This window comes from Chlorocebus sabaeus, chromosome 24, assembly GCF_047675955.1.
Source record: "Chlorocebus sabaeus isolate Y175 chromosome 24, mChlSab1.0.hap1, whole genome shotgun sequence".
NCBI lineage: Eukaryota > Metazoa > Chordata > Mammalia > Primates > Cercopithecidae > Chlorocebus > Chlorocebus sabaeus.
The window spans coordinates 57,627,555-57,647,073 of NC_132927.1; the positions used below are offsets into that span (position 1 = coordinate 57,627,555).

At 41.9% G+C, this 19,519-nt stretch overlaps 1 protein-coding gene across 5 annotated transcripts in view; it reads right to left on the reverse strand.

Moving 5' to 3' along the window:
- Positions 1 to 19,519, reverse strand: part of STON2 (stonin 2) — a 176,161-nt gene that overhangs the window by 44,770 nt on the left and 111,872 nt on the right. The window lies entirely within an intron of this gene.

The following is a 19,519-nucleotide window of genomic DNA, read 5'->3' on the forward strand; positions in this document are numbered from 1 at the left end:
ATTAACCCTGTGACAACCCAAGGGGAGGTATATTTACAGTTTATAGGTGAGGAAAATGAAACTTAGAGCTTATATAACGTGCCTATGGTTAAACATCAACCAGGTTTCGAAACCAATGCCCTTTTAACCTCCTTGAAGGAGAACACGTATACAGAAAAGTGCACATATCATAGCTCCATGTATTTCCACAGCTGAGCACATGCATGTAACCAGCACCCAGATCAAGAAACAGCTGCCTTTGTGCTCCTGACCAGCCTCTTCCCCGACCACGAGTAACGACTATCCTTACTTCTAACAACTGCATGAGTTTTGCCCAGAACACTCTAAACTACAGTAATCGCTTCTTCCACCAAATTCCTCTGATTTTCTTATTGGTATCACTCATTTGGAATTTCCCAATACTCTCTTGTAGGGCCAAACAGTTGCTCTTTTACATATCTCATCTTTTTAATTATGATGAAAACCTCCTGGAGGCCAGGGTTTTGTACATTTTTAGATTCCCACACACACCTAGTATGGAGCAGCCACTATAAAGTGTATGTACTTAAGAGTTATTTTCTGGTTACTGTGTATCTCACACTGTTTCAAGCACTTTACCTAGATTATCTCCTTTGATCCTTTCAACAACCCTGTGAGGTAGGTACTGCTATTATCTCCCTCTTACAGATGACAAAACTAAAGCACAAAAAAAAGCAATTTGCCCAAGCTCACGCTGTTAGAGATGGAATCAGGGCCGGGCATGGTGGCTCATGCCTGTAATCCCAGCACTTTGGGAGGCCAAGGTAGGTGGATTGCTTGAGGTCAGGAGTTCAAGACCAGCCTGGTCAACATGGTGAAACCCCGTCTCTACAAAAAATACCAAAAATTAGCTGGGTGTGATGAAACGGGCCTGTAATCTCAGCTACTCAGGAGGTTGAGGCATGAGAATTGCTTGAGCCTGGGAGGTGGGGGTTGCAGTGAGCCGAGATCGCGCCACTGCACTCCAGCCTGGGCGACAGAGTGAGACTGCGTCGCAGAAAAAAAGGAAAGAAGGGAGAGAGGGATGGAATCAGGATTCAAACCCAGGCACTGTTACTTTAGTCTTTCTTGTTATTCTGTTCTTTTTTTGGCAAACTTTTTAAAAAGTATAAAATACACAGAAAATGACATAAATCATAAGTTTAAAGTTCAACAGCTTTTTACAAAGTGAAGATACGTAGGTAATTCACTATCTCAAAACACAGATCCCCAGAAGACCCCTTTGTACCCCCTTCCAATCACTAACTCCTCTTCCCCCAGGGTAACAATTCTTCTGATTCTTAACACCATACTGTAACTTGCTTGTTTTTGAACTTAGGTAAATGAATTCATATAGTATGTTCTCTTTATGTTCATGAGATTCATTCATTTTATTGCATGTGATGTGTTAATTTGCATTTCTGCATTGTATTCAATTGTGTGAATGTGACACAATTTATCCATGTTAGTGTCAATGAACATTTGAGAGCTAGGCTTCTATAAATGAATTCTTGTACATGCCTTTGATGCACACATGCTTGCTTTTGTCTTGGGTACCCAGGAGCAGAATTGCTCTGTCACTGGATATGCAAAGCGACTATACCAATTTACACTCCCAACCACTGTGTATATGTGTTCTGGTTGTTCTACATTTTTACCAACACTTGACACTGCCTGTTATTTTCATTTTAACTCTGACAATGGGTGTGTGGTGCGTTATATTGTGGATTTTACTGAACTTTCACTGATGAATACTGAATGTGTTTACCTTTTCATATGTTTACTGGCCATTTGGATAGCCTTCTTTGTGAAGTACCTTTTCAAAGCTTTTGTCCATTGGGTGGTCTGCTGTCTTCTTGTTGATCTGTAGAAGTTTTTTTATATATTCAGAATATGATTTCTTTGTCATTATGTATTTATTGCAAATATCTCCTCTTAAGCTGCAGCTTGCCTTGAACTTTCTTAACGGTGGCTTTTGCTTAGCAGATATTCTTAATTTACATGTGGTTTAATTCATCAACTTTTTCCTTTCTGGTTAGTCCTTTTTAGGTCTTGTTTAAGATCTATTTTTAAGGGACTTTCCTCATTAGAGATTGACTGGTGGGATTGTCAGTCAAGGCTCCCCACCTTGATGGCGTCACATGCTAACCTAAATCAATGCAAAACTTGTTGCCTGGAATTTGGCTCTTTTGGAAAATGAAAATGAATCTGAAAATGGTTGCTCATTCATGAAGATAGTGGTACTCAGCAGAAACCAGCTACAAGTGCTTGCCTGAGACCCAAGAGCTGCTCTAGCTCCAGCTTTTTCTGAGCTTGGCCTTTCTGCTTGATTGTTTAACTTCCCCCTTCAACTCTGTGAGCAGCCCCCACCCTCAACTTGTAATACACTCTCCTTTGTAATTTTTTTTAATTGCAACTAAAGAATCCTATTGATTCTTTTAAATCTCTCTCTATATATATATACATACACACTATTTTATATATATACACATATATACGTATACATGTGTGTATATATACACACATACACACACACGTATATATATACACACACACTATTTTATATATATACGTATATATGTGTGTATATATACACACACACACACACGTATATATATACACACACATACACACACATATATACTCTATTTTTTTTTTTTTAGATAGACTCTTGCTCTGTCACCCAGGCTGGAGTGCAGTGGCACGATCTCGGCTCCCTGCAACCTTCATCTCCTGGGTTCAAGTGATTCTCGTGTCTCAGACTCTGAGTAGATGGGACTACAGGCACCATATTCTCATTTTTTTTTAAGAGATGGAGTCTGTTGTACAGGACGGAGTGCAGTGGCAATTCACAGGTGTGATCATGGCACACTATAGCCTGGAACTCCTGGGCTTAAGTGATTTTCCTGCCTCAGCCTCTCAAGTAGCTGGGACTATAGGTCTATGCCACTGTGCCTGGCTGATGTTCTCTATTTTAATATATGGCACTAAGCACAGACTTAAAGTCTGATCAGTCACACTGTCCAAACAAGACATTTCACCTGCATGGAATTCAGTCCTCATCCTTTCACGACTGCAGGATGACTTCCTGACTTCCCCAGAGATGGTTCTGCCTTGACACCACATTAGGAAAAACAATGGCATTTTCATCTCATTGGCTCTTAGGGAAATAAAGAAGAGGAAATCCAGTTAAAACGGAGCATCGTCCAATAAAGCAGACAATTAAAAAATGCAATAGGACATTAACCCTTTAACAAATTAGCAAGCAAAGTCAGCTCTGCAGCTGTGCCCAAGCAGGATAATTACTATCTTTTTTTAGCTGGCACTATAGCAGCAAGCACTGATTATTTAAATGAGGAGCAAACAATAATTTGGGTGGAATATTATTTAAATAATGAGCACTCCTAAAAATCAAGTTTATCATGAATAGCAAGCATGGGGAGGTGCACACCTCTAGAAACTCTGACTGCTATAAATGGAAGGGTGTTTGGGGAATCATCTCAGTGATCACTCCCTTAGATCTTCTACATTTCATAAGATATGAGCACAGGCCAGAATTAACAAAAGAGATTTAAAAAACATACAGAAAGAAGTTACACCTTCAAGTGAGTCTGAGCTGCTGAGCCGTGCATAGATTGCACTGATGCAATTATAACATTAGGCACTTCCGGATTGCATCTTTTGGAAGCATTTCAGAATGGGCAGTGGTATCTTCAGCAGGAACTAAGCAGTGGAAAACCTTCCTTCCTTGAGGTTGATTGAGTGTAATTTTTCAAAACAGTCAAAACTCACTTGGACTCAAAGCTACTGAATAAATTTCTATAGATTTATTTTCTTTCTGAAAAAGGGACAATACAAAAGAGCATGTAAGAGCCTGGGCTTCAGAGTTTTTTAGAGAAATCTGGAATCCAATGACATTGGCTGGTGTGTGATTTTGAATAGAAAGCCTAGTTGAGCCTCAATTTTCTTATACATGAGAAAGAATTAATAGTCTACAGTTGACCCTTGAACCACACAGGTCTGAACTGCACTGGTCTGCTTATATGCAAATTTTCTTCTGCCTCTGCTACCCCAGACAAGCCCTCCTCTTCCTCAGCCTCCTCAGCGTGAAGGAGACGAGGATGATAATCCACTTACACTTAATGAACAGTAATATATTTTCTCTTTCTTATGCTTTCCTTAATAACATTTTCTTTTCTCTAGCTTACTTTACTGTAGGAATGCAGTCTGTAGTATATATAACACAAAAAATATGTGTTAATCGACATTTTATGTTATTGGTAAGACTTCCAGTCAACAGTTGGCTATTTTAGTAGTTACGTTTTGGGGGAGTCAAGTTATATGTGGATTTTCTACCGCGTAGGGGTGGCATTCCTAACTCCCGTGTTGTTCAAGGGTCAACTGCATCTGATGGGCATGGTTAATAAACAGGTAATATATTTGAAGCTGTTATATCTTTATCTTTTATTAGGAGAGAGAAGCTAAAGAAGAATGGCTTTTGTCTATTCAATATCAATGGGTTCTGAAAGGACTTCCCAAAGAGAAACGTATGTTTGAAACACTGTCATTAGACTTACCTGCTCTAGATTTATGCAATCTAACTCAGACTCAGAAATTATTATTATTATTTTTTTTTGAGACAGAGTTTTGCTCTGTCACCCAGGCTGGAGTGCAGGGACGCAATCTCAGTTCACTGCAACCTCTGTCTCCTGGGTTCAAGCAATTCTCATGCCTCAGCCTCCCAAGTAGCTGGGATTATAGATGCCCACCACCATGCCCAGCTAATTTTTGTATTTTTAGTAGAGATGGGGTTTTGACATGTTGGCCAGGCTTGTCTTAAACTCCTGACCTCAGGTGATCCACCCGCCTCAGCTTCCCAAAGTGCTGGGATTACAGGCATAAGCCATCGCGCCCAGCCTAGAAATTATTTTTAAAAGAACACGGAGCAGACAAAACCTAATCCCAGAATTCTACGTGCTAAAGGTGGGATATTTATTCAAGGGTGTCCCTCTTGGTGTCTAATAAGGCTTGGCCGCTCATGCTACAACTCGGGAGCGAAGAAGAGAGGGCAGCTTTTGGTGCAAGGGAGAATGAAAGAACTGAGGGAGGAAACAGAAATTCTCAAAAGACAACCAGGTTCACCCAGAGGACATGGTTTTACCCATAGATATATAAACACTGAAGGGTTGTGGGAGGATTAGAGACAGAAAGGCTGTTTTAAAAGGCTGTGTCTTCAATATTCTAAAGGGCAGGTCAGCTAGGGAGAACAGGCTGGGCTTCTGATAGGAGTGCTTTATTTGGTTCAGCAACTAGATTAACCTTTCCCTGGTGTTTGCCTAAAATCTTGCTTTGCCCTGCTTCTGTGAGAATGGAAATAGGTTGTCAAAATTCTAACAAAGAAAAAAAAAGTCTCATTACTTTGACCCCTGAGCCTCAGTATCCTTATCAATAAACGAGGGAAATCATACTTAACTCACAGTACTGTGCAAATTAAACAAGAGCTCATAAAAAGCATTGATTACACTGGCCTATGGCAGTTGCTTGACAGATAACAGTTATTGTTATTATTGGCTTTAGACAAACAAGGAGGTACCAAATATTAGATCTGAACTATTAAAAAAAGATAATCTATAGATAGAGAAAAAATTTAGTCTGTATAATTCTAGAGTTTGCTAAGTCTTGGTTTGAACAATAGCCATTATATCTTGAATGTATATTTATTGTCTCCAAATACTTTCTCTATACCTTCCCATTTATTTACACACACTTTAAAGTTTTACTTAGTTATGAGAATTTTTTAAATCACTTAATTATCCTTGAGAAAATCTATTAATAAATCCCTAGGTCTAACACTCTGCAAATCTGACCCTTCCTTGGAATTGCAGAGCTAGAGGATGAGGTTTCACTATGAAACTCTCTTTCTAGGCAATTCCTAGAGCCATGCATGTAGCTTGCGAATCTTACTTTGTTTTGATCATGATTATGTATCTAAGGGCACAGGGTGTGGGGAGGAGCCATCCTAAAGAGGGAAAAAACAGGAACCATTCTTTCTGTCATCACTGCCTCTTCCAAATAATAGACAAGGCATGTATTTCCTGTGGACAGTTAGGGATAACGTGCCAAAGACAAGAAGAGACTGGGCCAGAGGTGGTGGTATCTTATTTGAGAATCCTCTGCACAGATGACCACTCTTATATTTCAAAACAGCAGCTCTCAAACAGTTTTATATTCATGGTCACTTTAGAAGAGTAACGGGTTAAGAGATCATATATATGCAGGACTCTGAATTAGGGCTGGGAGACCTCCCCTTCTGCCACTCAGAAAATTCATTATTTAATACCCCAGGAATCGATTTCCACATTTTAAAGTGAGGGGATTGGATTAGATGATCCTGAATTCATCCTGTCTTCAAAACCCTAAAATTCATATATATTCTCCTTCTACTTTATATAATGAAAGACAACAATGTAAGTCACCCAACTTTGGCCAGGATGAATTAAGAATATTATACTGCTTTTGATAAGACACAAATAAAAGAAATAGTAAAATAAAAATTCACATTAAAGATAAAATGTATATAAATATAGTGCCATCCTGCAGTCATTGCCAGGAGACCTGCCTGCTTGTTTTGTGATGTGCCTGCTTGTCATATACTTTTTCTCTTGCACAGAACAGTGTGAACCCTCAAAATAGGTCATTTAATTTCAACCTGTGAATAATTAAGACAATCTAGAGGTGCAGATAGATGGATCAGTGTGAGTAGCATCTCCTCTCCATTCAATGTGGTCAACATGTGAGTGGCTGGCAGCATTAGGAACAGGCAGTAAGGTTTATGTAGTACTGAGAAGTCTAACTGCCCTCCAAATAGCTGAGTATCCAGATGTTATTCATGAACTAATTGTGGCTAACATTTATTGAGGACTTACTATATGCCAGGCCCTAAAATGATGTTTTATATACATATCTCATTTAATATTCAATTTTCTCTATTTTGTGTACCAGGACACCTTGCCGCATTGCACTGATATCTCTTTTACAGCAGAGGTGGACAGGAAACCTCCTGTTTCCTCTCCCCTGTGCCCTCTTTCCAGGTCCAATGATTCACATTCCTTCCCCTCAAGCCTGAAAGTCCAGAGGGAATGGAGCGTTTAGGAAGTTTGGTATTTGACCTGTTCTTTGACTTTTCATAGGTGGTATCCTCTAAGTGCAAAGGATTTGAGGACTACTTCTCTGTCTTCTATGGTGAGTCAATGGGTGCCACTGATATCCCCCGAGTACTTGTTCCCTATTAGGCATCAGTGCACAGGGTAGGTTTGAGCTAGAATTGGAGCTAAACGGTAAGTATATGGACTTGGAGAAGATGGGACAGTAAGGCTGGGACTTAGATAACCACTTCTTGCACAATAGAGCTGAATTTATATTCTTTTTTGTATTGCACCTAGTATTATACCCAGCCACCAACAGGTTAAGAAGCAGGATAATATACCAGAAAGAGCAATGGAATAGGAGGCAGGAGAAGAGTATGGGAATAGGTCTCTACCACCCTCATTCCTGCCTAATTATCTCTGCTGTGCTCTGCTCTGCTCGCCTCTCCTCCTCACCGAGGCTCCTCCTATTCCAACAGAACCCCTGATATTGAGAAGTACCAAATGTCACAAGGGGTGTTTCTAATTTGAGAAGGGTAAAGGAGAAAATGCTGAGTATCTCTGGAAAGGTATCTATTAAATGCAGTAACACTTTAAAAAATCATATGATGAACCAGGTACTGTCAAAAAAAGATTTCTTAGATGATCTTATTTCCTTCTCACAAGAATCCTATGACAGAGACATTCTATTAACTCCACATAAAATTGAAGAAAATGAGGCACAAGGGTTAAATAACATGGCTGCTAGTAGTACAGTTAGGAAGTGGCAGAGCTGAGATTTAAGAGAGGCTTTGCCACCGAAAAGAAAGGGGTTTACTTTGTAAATAATTCTGTTGACATGTTATTTATGTCCCACAGCTCTGGAAAGAAGCAGATCCCTAGAAAACAAAGAGAATGCTTATAGGAGACTTTCTCTGGAAATGAGTCGGGGACATGAGACAGGAAAACACCATATTCATACACATTACTTATGTTTTGCATATTTTTTGTAAATGAAGGGTTGGCCAATTAATATTGCCCAATGAGACACGTGAGTCTTATGGTTTGGCTGCTTGTCAACCCAACACAATTACTTCCTGGTCTTTAGCCAGCACGGCATGTCTCTTCATCAGTAAGTGAATAAGCAGAATGGACCTGTATGTGTGCACACGCACACGCTTGTGTGTGTAGCATGTGTGCAGCATAGGTGTAAAGCCTGCGGGCACACCTTGCATTCTTGGCTAAAATCCCTTCTCCCCCATAAGAAGAGAGATTATATGATTGTCTTAGTCATTTTCCTTTCGTGAAATGGCTCTGGGACGGATAGAGTCTGCTGGGATCTAAGCTCCCGACTGGACCAGGCAAGCATAAAAAGGCAGGCTGCTAACACCCGCCGTGTCTGTGGGTGCCGGCAAGAAGGGACCTCTGACTACTATGCAGAGAACGCCTGTCTTTGGCCATTAAAGCTAAGCTCTTAGGGAGAGGAGTCAGAAAAACTTGTACTGGTCTTACCTGCCCACACTCTCTTATCTACACCTGTCCTCAAGGTAACGCAAAGAGGCTGCTTCACTTCTTGAAGGCAGACAGCTTATGCTTTCTACTGAAACTTAATTTACGTAGTAAAACTCCCCTCAACTACTTCCTCTACAAATTGCAAACACAGAAAGAATAAAAGAAGTTGTACCTTCTAATTCAGTCAACTTCCCCTCAAGTCTCCGGTACCTGGCAGATGAACTCCAATCTAAGGAATTCTCCCTCTTTCCTCCCAGCATTTACACTTAGCCTTGCTGCTTAAAATCAGATTGCCCTTCACTGTTTAAACATAACGGGTATAATGGCTAGCTCTGGTTTCATGATGCATTTGCTTTTGTATTGACCATAACTACTGGTTTGCAGGAACCTGCCAATCCTTTTGAAAATTAGTAATTTTTTGAAAGCAAAATATTTTGTGCAATGCAGACCACTTTTTGTGTGCATATAACCATCTTTTGGTAGCAAACTCTTTGTGCTATTACACAACACTGACAGTAAAGAATTCTATTTAAGAAACACATCCTTGCTTGTAAGGCTTGGCAGTCAAACAAGAAGGACCTTTACAGGCAAACTAATTAAAAGAGCAAAGCCCCCATGTTTTCATTGCTCTTCTTGTCATCGTCCTCCCGGTACTCCTCTCTTCCTACCTCTTTCTTCCTTTTTGTCTACAATTTCCATTGTATTATATACTATAATCTCCTTCCAGGGCCTGGCCTCATTTCATGGTTTCCGTCACAAAAGACTTAATCAGTCCAGTCAAGGAAAATCAAAACCTATCTAGTGATCAGATCAAAGACAAGAACCCAGGGAGTTTTGTTTTGGTTTAATTTCCAGTAGCATATTTTGGGTCTGAGGGGTAGATAATAAAGGAAGAGAAGAAAAACAGAAAGTAAATCTTAAGATCCTTGAGGACAGAGACGGTGATATAATCATCTTTAGACCCTCCATAAAGCCTGACGCAGCACCTTCTGTCGTTCAGTGACTGTTTAATGCACGACTCCTACATGCAGATACGATAGTGAACAAAACGGATTGGGTGCTTGCTTCACAAGTCTTCAGTCTCACAGTGAGAGAGAAAATTGATTAAAAAAAAAAAAAGGTCAGGCCGGGCATGGTGGCTCATGCCTGTAATCCCAACACTTTGGGACGCCGAGGCAGGTAGAACACTTAAGGTCAGGAGTTTGAGACCCGTCTGGCCAACATGGTGAAGCCCCATCTCTACTAAAAATACAAAAATTAGCCAGGTGTGGTGACGGGTGCCTGTAATCCCAGCTAACCAAGGGGCTGAGGCAGGAGAATTGCTTGAACCCAGGAGGTGGATGTTGCAGTGAGCCAAGACTGTGCCACTGCGTTCCAGCCTTGGTGACAGAGCAAGACTCCGTCTCGAAAATATATATATATATACACACACACACACACACACATCCCCCAATGAAACAGATCATTCATTACAAAGTGTGATTAAGCATGATGAAAGAAAATAACAGATTTATTAGGGAACATACACTGGGAGTCCTGATCTAGCCTGAGGTTCAAGGAAGGCTTCTCTGATGAAGCAACACTGAAGCAGAGAGGTGATGTGGTGTGTGATTAAGAGTTAGGGAGGAAGTAAGCGACAGAGCCTTCCAGTGACTTGCAAATTATAAGACTTCAATGAAGGAAAGCCTCTTCTACTTTTAAAACAATTGGAATCCTGCTTTTTCGCATGTAGGAAGAGATGTAAGACAAATCCTGGAAATCTCATCCAAGTCTTTCATTTTACATATCATGAAATTAAAATCCCCATATGAGCTGGCCAAGGCCACTTCCTGGTAGGACCAGACGTCCAGGCTTCTGGTGTCCAACCCAGTGCCCTTTTGACTACACTGCCACAAGAACGGCAGTTTCAGTGGCCACACAAACTTCAAGGCAGTGATGAGGGCCCTTGAAACTTACACAAGATGAAAGAGCTTATCCTATATTCAAATGGTCTATAGTGGGATAAGATCAAAGCTTTGAAAAATTGAATTCTGTGCTGTGTGTGAAGAAAGGCTCAATACGTCCAGGTATTTTTGATCAAGATGTATTTGTAAACCAGCAACAAAGAGTGAACCCGGCAGATTTTCCTGCCAGCATGCACAGTGAAAACAAGATGGAGATGTGATCGTGGTACTGTGGCAAAGTGATCCATCAATCCAAAGTGACAGTTAAGGCCTACTGATTCCATGCATTAACCCAATTAGCCCTAAGCTCTGATTATCACCACACCTGAGCCTTCCCTGCCACTTACAGAGATCACAAGAAACAGGCCTGAGTAATAGGCCAGGCATTTTATTACATGCTGTGAAGCCCCCTGGGAACTTAATACCATTTAAGCAACTTTCCTCTGTAGCTTCCTCATGTTCGTCTCTTTACAACACTGCTACACCAAATAAAAATAATACTTCCTTGTTTTTTTTGTTTTGTTTTTAGAGACGGGGGTATTACTCTGTTGCCCAAGGTGGAGTGAAGTGGCATGGCTCACTGCAGCTTTGAACTCTTGGGCTCTAGGACCTCCCACCTCAGCCTCCCAAAGTGTTAGGATTACAGATGTGAGCCACCATGCCTGGCCTAACACCTCCATTTTGCATTCTTGGTTAACTCTTCCTTCTCAGTAAACAACGAAGATACAGAGTTGGTTAGAAGAATGGTAAATGCAGAGGAAAACCTACATTCTGGTCCATTCTGGCATCTCCAAATTTAGAAGTGAACACAGGCAAGAGTTTTTACTATCACTCTATTTGCTAAGCAATAATAGTAAGAGAAAGTTTGTGAAATGTTGCCAGGGTTACATCTCAGAAGAGAGGCCTCGTTTAGAAGACAGAAAAAGATGCTACCGACTACAGAAGAAACCTTAATTCCTTCCTCATTCAACACCTCTTCAAGGGACAAAAGACTGGAAATGTCCCTCCAATAAAAACAATATCTCTCTCTGCCTTTCCATGATTCTTAGCCCCTGTTTTGTGCTGTCTCTTTGTCTCCAAAAAGAAGCTGCTTTATTGAAACATCATAGGAAAAACAGTTGTCCCCCCAGACAATGATGTTGCCTGCATGCAGGCATTTCCAATGTAGGCAGGCGACAATACTGGCAGAATTCTCAACCTGTTGCTATAGTAGCAGAAAGAATGTGATTCCAGCAGCTCTGCTGAGATCCATATCCAAATCCCTCCTGCTCCTGCAGAGAACATTAACCCTTCACTGTCCTTTCTCAGGGCCAGAAACACCTGGGAGGAATCCCAAATTTTTCTTATGAGCTGGGTGCTGTAGTCTTAGCATTTGCTCATTCACTCTTTCAGTACCTACTTAGGCTCTATTATGCTGGCTCCCAGGTTTTAAGTGGTAAATGGGGCAGACATGGCCCTTGGCATTGAGCAAGAAGAGAAGGAGGATATGAAATTATTGCTCAAATAACAATATATTATGTACCATCTGTGTATACAGGAGACACATGAGATTTACAGCAAAAACATCACCAGAAAGGTGACAACCTATCCAAGATAACCAGCTTATCTATGAGTTGTAGCAGACCCTATATATTCTGGGCCATTACAATTATTTGATTGTTCGCATGTGTTAATTGGAGAAAAATACCATTAGAAATGCCTGCTCCAATCATATCACGTCTCCTACAAAACACTAGTTAAAACACTGTGTTTAATTACACCAATTTTTTCACATAAAACAGAAATAGTATAATCTGTCAGGGAACCACTGCTGAACACGAGGTTATGATCCCTCATTTATAGTCACCAGGCAACAGAAATGGCAGGTGAGGGCTCAGAAAACATGTGAAAGCAGCACAGTCACAAAGACCCTGTGAGAACTTCTAAACAGTCTCCACACAGTCTATTTCTGTGGTTGGGGCAGTAATGAAGAAACTTCAGGAAATGCAATTTAGGAATGACCTATAATCCAACTTACTTTCTCTAACATTGTGGTATGGAAATCTCATATTGTTAAACACCTTCCTGCTAGATTTCATTTTTTCCCCATGGAGCACAAATAGTAGGGAGGCGGGGTTTCTTAGGAAGATCAACTCAGTAAGTAATGCTGTACTCAGTAAATAATGCTTGTTTTGGGAAACAAGGTACTATCAGCAGATTGCCAAGAAGAAGCTGAAAAAACAAGAAGACAGGTGACTAATCTCAGTTGGCCATTAAATGTCATCTCAGGAAGGTTACATAATCCTTTGTACTTCAGTTTCCTCACAGGTAAATTTGATACACCATAGTGTTAGTTAATTTGGCATTGCTACAAAGGAAGACCTGAGACTGGGTAATTTATAAAGCAAAAAGGTTTGGCCGGGCGTGGTGGCTCACGCCTGTAATCCCAGCACTTTGGGAGGCCGAGGAGGGCAGATTACAAGGTCAGGAGATCCAGACCATCCTGGCTAACACGGTGAAACCTCGTCTCTACTAAAAAAACAAAAAATTAGCTGGGCGTGGTGGTGGGCACCTGTAGTCCCAGCTACTTGGGAGGCTGAGGCAGAGGAATGGCATGAACCCGGGAGGCAGAGGTTGAAGTGAGCCAAGACTGCGCCACTGCACTCCAGCCTGGGCCACAGAGCAACACTCCATCTCAAAAAAAGAAAAAAAAAAAAGAGAAAGAAAAGAGGTTTATTTGGGCTCATGGTCGTGCAGACTGTACAAGAAGCACAGCAGCAGCATCTGCTCTGGGTGAAGCCTCAGAAGGCTTTTACTCGTGGCGGAAGGTGAAGGGGGAGGAGGCGTGTCACATGGCAAGAGAAAGAGCAAGAGAGATGCTAGGCTCTTTTAAACAACCAGCTCTTGAGTGAACATATAGAGGGAGCACACACTCCTTAACACAGAGAGGGCGCCAAGGCATTCATGAGGGATCTGCCCCCAGGACCCAAACCTCCCACCAGGCCCCACCTCCAAAATAGGGGATCACATTTCAACATGAGAATTGGAGGGGACAAATATACAAACCAAACTAGCCACACACATTGAAAGGCACAGAATGATCAATAGCAAAGCCTATAAATTGGTGGCCTAAAATAAAGTGCTTTATTCTTCTTCTTCTTAGTGACACCATAAAACATAATTTCTGCCCTGGAGAATATCTGAGAATCTCTCAATCATATGTGACAACACTGGTTTCCTGTCTCAATGAGAGAGGCTTAGGCACAAGCCTTTCACAAAAGAAATCAGCGAAAGATGTGCCCTCAGGAAGGGACAGTCTCACCCAAATCTCTTTTAACCACTTCAATGTTGGGCTTGGCTATGGGGAAAGGTCCCAGTGTTCAGAGTAGATGGCAACTCATACCTTTTCACCTGAGAAAAAGGGGATGACAATAAAGGGATAACATGTGATCTAAAGTAATGGCACTACCCACATAATACCCCTGCTGGAACTGGGAAGTGGATAACCAGACACAATAACCCATAATCTTTACATTTTAGCGGATACAGTGGGAATGGAAACAGAGGCATTCTATAGGAATTCCAGTGCCATCTCTGCAGCTATCCAGTTTGAGATATCTTCAGCAGTTTCCTTCTCTTTTTTTATTTATTTTTTTTATTTTGGGGTTATGTTTTTGAGGCAGAGTCTCGCTCTGTTGCCCAGGCTAGAGTGTAGTGGTGCAACCTCAGCTCACTGCAACCTCCACCTCCTGGGTTCAAGCGATTCTCCTGCCTTAGCCTCCCGAGTAGCTAGGATTACAGGCGTGCACCACCATGCCTGGTTAATTTTTGTATTTTCAGTAGAGACGGGGTTTCACCATGTTGGCCAGGCTAATCTCGAACTCCTGGCCTCAAGTGATCTGTCAGGATCGGTCACTCAAAGTTCTGGGATTACAGGCGTGAGCCACCAGACACGGCAGGAGTTTCTTTCCCTTCAAAATTCCATTAGACAGATTATAGCAGCTAAGAGTCCCCTGCTTACTTCCACATCACGAGGAGCAGAAGATGGCTCCAGAGGATGCATACTTCTCTGCCTCTGGGTTATTCTAGGGTCCAGCTAGGACTTCAGGAGCCTTCCAAAGCAGGAAAAAATGCAACTCCCTCCTCATACGCCATTTTCCCACTGGGGAAGAGTATTTTAATGGCTCTATTTCTTCACTCTTCTCCATATCCATGCCCTTTGCAACAAGTATTTGAAGGTTCTCACACTAAAAAAGTGAGAAAGGCCAGACCTGGTAGCTCACACTTCTAATTTCAGCACTTTGAAAGGCCGAGGCGGGCAGATCACTTGAGGTCAGAAGTTTGAGACCAGCCTGGTCAACATGGTGAAACCCCATCTCTAGTGAAAATACAAAAATTAGTTGGGTGTGGTGGTCGGTGCGTGTAATCCCAGCTACTTGGGGGTCTGAGGCACAGTAATCACTCGAACCAGGGAGATGGAACCTGAGACCGCGCCACTACACTCCATCCTGGGTGACAGAGTGAGACTCTATCTCAAAAAATATAATACAAAATTAAAGCAAATTAAAAAGTGAAATACATTTCCCTACCCTTTGACACTGTGCTTGGTCATGTGATTTTCCTTGACCAACAGGATGCTAACAGATTAATGACATTATCAGAAGCTTAAAATGAGCTTGCACACTGTGGCTTGTACCCCCGTCTCTGCCATCTCCATGAGAATAATATGCTAAAGCTAGCAGTTGGTGCCAAGGGAAGGATGAGAGATATGTGGTAGAAAGCTACCCGCCTCTGAGCCCAGCCTAGAATCAGCCGATTGCCCCCGTCAAACTACAGACACAGGGGTTAGGAAATGCACATTGTTGTATAAAACAGATTTCCTAGTTGTTTGTAATGTAGCATTACTGTAAGCACCAACTGGTACATACACCATAGTAAAATTTCACCTGAAATTTATAGTTAAAATACTGCTTGCTTTGTTTTCTTTATACATTATAAGTAATTTATACCTGATTTTTTTTTTTATTAGACTCTAAGATCCTCAAAGCAAGGTCCTATTACATTCCCAGTGTCCAGGATTTATTCATGAGTCTGCATCGTGTTCTAAACCCCAGGCAGATACAATGGTAAACAATATACATCCTAGCCATCAATCTGCAACTGTAGATTTTTCCCATCTAGCATCTGGGTTAGTTTGCTTTTGGCCACAGGTGATCATAAAGTTTACTTTTGCAGCTAGAAGTATATCAGGTCAGTAATGAACTCTGAACCACCTGAGTGTTATTTGCTTAAGTATAGATGAACTGGAATCACTGCATCTTTCAGTAATGGAAGGGACTGACAAGACCATTGAATTACTGGGTTTTAATCCTGTCCAATTGCCAGAGCTTTAAAAATTACAGGTTCCGAATCTTCATCTATAAATCTTTGATTGAATCCTCTAGTACAAGGCCTAGGCATCTGTGTTAAAAATGTCTCAGAGTAATGCTGACAATCGCAAGAATTGAGGGCCCACCACCCCCATTTAGAAGAACCCCTCCATCCAATGATTGAATGTCTTCTACTGAGTTGAACTAAGGGTTTATAACGATATTAATAAACCCCACAAGGGGACCATGTCCAGGGAACTACATGTATCAGTTGGCTATGTTAGTATAACAAACCATTCCAAAACTCAGTAGCTTAAAACAATAAGCATTTATTATTGCTTATGAGTCTACGGATCTGGATGGATTTGTCTGATCTCTGCTGGGCACACTGAAGTGTCTGACGTTAGCTGGCTGGTCTAGAATTGCCTCACTCACATGGCCAGTGTAAGGTCACTGTCACCTGCGGTGATGGGGTCTCTGGGCCACAGCAAGCAAAACCATGAATGTCTGTCTACATTCCAAGAGAAGCCAGATTCTAGGAGAGCAAGCAGAAGTGTGTGAGTGAGCCTCTTAAGACCGTGGCTTGGGACCTGGGCTTAGAACTGACATACCCACACACCTTCACTTCTACGAATTCTGTTGGCCAAAGTAAGTAATAAGGCTAAGCCCACATTCAGGGGCTAGAGAAAGAGACTCCACCCCTTGATAAGAGGAGCTACAAAGTCCTTTCTCAAGGAAATAGATTTAAAGAGAAGAATAATTGTGACCATTTTTATAATTAATCCATGACACAGCATAACATGGGAGAGAAATAGCACTTCCAGCCAAATGTGATTTCTAAGTGAGGGCTGAAGTTTTCACCCCATCTCAAAAATTACGAAGTCCACAGGTTAAAGCTTCATCTTACATTCATTATTTCTACTCCCGCCTGCACACACACACATCTTACTAAATCCTCAAGATCTCAGTCTGGAACTAAAGTGAAAGCAATCTATTTACTCTCAGCACTATTTTGTATTATCCTTTGGGGTTACGAAGATGGGATAACATGCTCCTCTTATGAGGATGTGTTCAGGACAGGTCTCTGTGATGTCTCTTCCTGGCTTAGGATGTGCCTACAGATGAAATGTGACAATGATCATCAGAGCCACACCCTCTAAAGGACCCCAGAGCATTAGCATGAGGAGCACCAAAGCATAAGGAAAAATGTTACAGGAAAAGATAACACACAAGACCAGCAAATAACCCCAAGGAGCAGGAAACTGGAGCTCCTTGAAGACTACAGGCTGATGCTAATTAGATTTTACTCACCAGCTGTTTTCTAGGCCCTCTTCACTCTACCGCCCTTCTTTACTCACCCTTGCCAGACTGTGATCACTTAGAAAATGCACTAACACTGCAGGGCCTGAATCCACAACTACTTTCCCTGATCCAAGCTCCAAGATGCATGCAGCCTGTCTAGGATGTCGCAGCAGTTATTCTAGCATCTCTACAGCTAAGGTGCTGCTTTCTATTTTTCAGAAAAATCACCATGACCTTCTGGATAGCTCCACTCAAATTCTTTAAATGTTTACGTGTGGGCCAGGCATGGTGGCTCATGCCTGGCCACCATGCACTTTGGGAGGCCAAGGCAAAGGATCACTTGAGCCCAGGAGTTCAAGACCAGCCTAGGCAACAAAGTGAGAGCCTGTTTCTACTTTATAATAATTTTTAAAAAAAGAATTCAAGAAACCAGAAAACACAGGATGGTAGAGTGGTGGCCACAGCTGGGTATTGTCTGAAGGCTTTTTGGAGGTGACTCAGCAACTGGTAAGGAGAAAGTACATGTTGCTCAAAGGCAGGGCTATCTCAAGTCCATAGTTAGGTGCCTCTTTATAGACACAGTTTTTAATCTGCTTGGTAGGATCACTGCTTAAAGGACTAAGCAACAGGAGTAGATGAAAAACACAATGAAATAAAAAGAAATGCTAAATTCACCATACAGTTGCCTTAGAAAAGCCAAATTCAAGCAGATACTGCATTCAATGTGCTTCATGAAGAAACTCCAGGAAGTTCTAAAAACATACCAAACAGGCCACGAATGGAAGTGTATGACAGGTGCACTTGAATGTGTTCAGAGTTCTGAGCTAAGGATTCTGGGAGCAACCAACCCAAAGATCCATTCCTTATCCATGAGGAACATCTGAGGCCCCCATCCCATCCCATGGAACCTGGACCATACAGCGGATCAAGGCCTTTTGAGTTGGGTCAAATGAAGGTTGCCAGGTGGAGGTTAGGGGGAGGGGGTTAAGTGAAAATGCTATATAAACTGCATGTTTTTGCTTTTCGTAAGTAGTTGTGGTTTTCCTGTTCAGCCTGCTGCGACTGGACCGTCCCTCTACGTAAGTCACCCCTAATAAAAACCTGTCATGTTTGCTGGCCCTGGGTCTCTTCTTCCACCTCTTGAATTGGTGCCATCCCTACTGAAGTTAACAGGGGCCTGGCACTACATGGAGGAAATGTTGCCAACACTCTTCTAACCTGTATTCTATTCCTGAGCACTGATTCTGGGAGAGAAGCACATTTGGGGTGGTGATGGTTTTGTACCGTAATGTGTAGTATCCAATGTACAAATGCCTATGAGAGTCAGGATGGCTATCAGTACCGTTAACTGCATGGGCGACTTAGAGTGGCTTCTATTTGTTTTTTAATCATAACTGAAAAGTCATAAATTGGAACCAGCAGTTTCTAGGCAAAATCATCATCATGGCTCCGACCCCCCCACTTCTTGCTCACTTGGCCTCCAAATAAGTGGCATTCTTGGATTGTCTTCTAATGAGCTGGCTGATGGGGCTGCAAGCAATCTATGCTTTCGATTAATCAGCCAAGGGGAAACTAGAGTCGCAAAAAAACAAACTCCTGGCATTATCACCGCAGGAACACTGGGCATGACAATGATGGAGTATTGCTGATTTACCTCCAGCAAAAGACACACTGCACTTTCCTGGAACTTAGAAGAGGGGCATTCACCCTAAGAGAGAACTTTTCACCCTACCTGTGGCCCTCCCCACTCATACCCTCACTCACAGCTGACTTCATAGACTTCTTATATGCCAGAAAGTTCAGATGTGCCATGTTGGTACACTGTGCTTCAGGGCGATTCGCTGCAGCTCTAGAAACCTAGACATGTTAAGCATAGGCTGCTCCGTACAGGGAATCCTGAAGTTGCCTGCACAGAGTTGCCTAAAACAAACCTGTGCTGCATATTCACAGTCATCTGGCACAGGTCAAACCTTCACAGGTGTCATGGCAGTACCTCTGCTTTGGGCAATTTCTATTGCATTTCCCATACCACTCTCCTGTAAAACCCCTTAGCTCAGCATCCTCACACTCTGATATAAACACGATGTAATTCCTCAAATTAACTTTACATGTAGCCTCGTCTTTCCTACATTTTTATGAATATCTTGCCGGCATTAAGTTTGGGCTAGGCCAGGAACCAGAGGCAGCAACTTTATTCCTTCACATGTCAGTGCAATCAACGGCTTGTGTTTAGAATAAATATTTGAGACACAGAAGCCTGTTAACAATACAGTGCTTGATTACTTCGAATTAC